Source organism: Octopus bimaculoides, chromosome 19 (assembly GCF_001194135.2).
Source record: "Octopus bimaculoides isolate UCB-OBI-ISO-001 chromosome 19, ASM119413v2, whole genome shotgun sequence".
Classification (NCBI taxonomy): domain Eukaryota; kingdom Metazoa; phylum Mollusca; class Cephalopoda; order Octopoda; family Octopodidae; genus Octopus; species Octopus bimaculoides.
Window position 1 is genome coordinate 26,990,189 of NC_068999.1, and position 2,535 is coordinate 26,992,723.

The following is a 2,535-nucleotide window of genomic DNA, read 5'->3' on the forward strand; positions in this document are numbered from 1 at the left end:
TCATCATCATCATCATCATCATCATCATCATCATCATCATCATCATCATCATCATCATCAAGAACAACAATAAAAAGGACTGCATCAGCAATTTTCGGGTGTTTTATTCATTTGTTATTTACACGAACTGTCTGTCCGTTACTTCCTCAGTCTATTTATTTACTGTTATTGGTTTTATTTCTCTCGTGCAATCTTGTAACTATCTTGGTTCATGAATGATTTGCTATTATAGGCGAATTTCCAAACAACAGGAAATCTGAGAGTAGAAGATGACGAAGATGAACGAAATGAAGAACTAAGCGATTGAAAAGAAAAACAATTAAAATAAGAGCAGCAAGAACAACAACAACAAGCAATAATAAATAACTAAAGGGTTGAATCATACTGATAGACTGGCGCCAAGTGATCGAAAATCGAATATAGTAATTTATTCATTTGATCATTTATCAATTGTATATATATATATATATATATATATATATGCTTGCATATATACTTATATATATTTACATATGTTTATACATACTGACACTGGTACATCTATCTATCTATCTATCTATCTATCTATCTATCTATCTATCTATCTCTCTCTCTCTCTCTCTCTCTCTCTCTCTCTCTCTCTCTCTCTCTCTCTCTATCTATCTTTCTATCTATCTATCTTTATATCTATCTATCTTTCTATCTATCTATCTATCTATCTATCTATCTATCTATCTATCTATCTATCTATCTATCTATCTATCTATCTATCTATCTATATAAATATATATCTATGTTTATATATGCATATGTATACAGGTGTTCGTTCATTCATATATACATACTAGCATATACATACATACATACATACATACATACATCCATACATCCATACATGCTGTCTGAGGCCCACAAAAGACTTGCAACTGGAAATGAATGATTGTCTACGTTGTTATACATATTTCAAAGAGAATATATCAAGGAGACAGTCTGTCTCTCTCTGCTTCTGTTTATCTTCGCGCTAAAACCATTGGTAATGTGCTGGGGTCTATAACAGCCAGAACCACTAATGTAACCCATAAATTCTTAGTGGATAATCTATGCTCGAAATATGATGCTAATGAACAACTGTATTTAGTGACAACCTTTCCTGTTAAGAAAGGTAGAAGCATTCATATTTAACAATCGAATACGGAAAATCCGTTCCCCAACACGAAACTTTACATCAATCATCTCTCTGTCTCCTCTGTCAATTCGATGAGTGCAATAAATACCTAGATATTAATGAAAACATATCATACAAAAGCGTCGTGGCAAAGAATAACTGAAGGATATAACAGAGTGAAATATATAGAAAAAAGTTCCAGTCAGAGTTTACCTAATACCATAAAACCATATTACCATAATATTTTTCCACTACATGTACTGATTCCAACATGGAATCAAAGGTCAAAGGAGGAAATCTGTTCCATAAACATTGAAACGTGTAAGGATTAATTAGAAGTTTCGAGGGATTTGAAATAAATCGCTTTTAACGGTACTCGAGGTAGATTAAACTATAAATAACAGCATGTAGAATATCGAATTGAAAACCTCTTGAATGGTGTTGTGTTAATCGGTTTTTGCTGGTTTCAACTGATCAGACTCACGTATTTATAACACATAATTTGTATAAAGTTCTTTTTAGTAACGGTGTTGACTATTTCCAATCTAGTTTTAGATTTAAGATTCTTATAAATTCTTCTTTTGTCTTTCGTAGTTCATAATTTTTAGTTTGAATAAAGGAGTATTTTCAATGTTTCAACTCCATTGGAATTTGAAACTATATTGGAAATAGTCGAAAAGAGTACTAAAGCAACTTCCTCTAAAAGGATTATCTTATAACAAGTGTATCTGAAAAACCGAAAACAGTGAAAAACACGTAATTTTTTAGTGTATCTTTTTAAATGTATTTTTTTTAAATGTATCTTTTTTAATGTATCTTTTTTAAATGTATTTTTTTAAAATGTATCTTTTTTAATGGATCTTTTTTGATTATTCTGTCCGTATCCAGTTTTTTCTGAAAACTTTCACATACATACATACATACATACATACATACATACATACATACATACATACTTGCATGCATACATACATACATACATAAATACATATACACACATACACACGCACACATTATAACGAGAGGCAATCTTTGTATCCAACCTAACAGTTTCTATCGCTGCTAATTATTTTTCCATAAGCCCAATGGCTATTTACAACATTAGTTCCTGAATCCACGTTAAGTTGGATATAAATATTGCCATAAATGTTTTTATTTTTCATTCCTTTCGAAATGTTATCTCTAATATAGATTTGGAATTTAACTGTCCTCTCTAGCGTGCAGGTAGTCCTATGATGGATACCTCTTATGTGTTTAAATGTACACAAATGCATAAAAATAATTTTTAATTCCATTAGACATTCTGAAATACTATTAAATTTCATTGAATTTAAAAAAAGGTAAAATCGGACAGAACTTATGGGATGACCTGATATGTATATATATATATA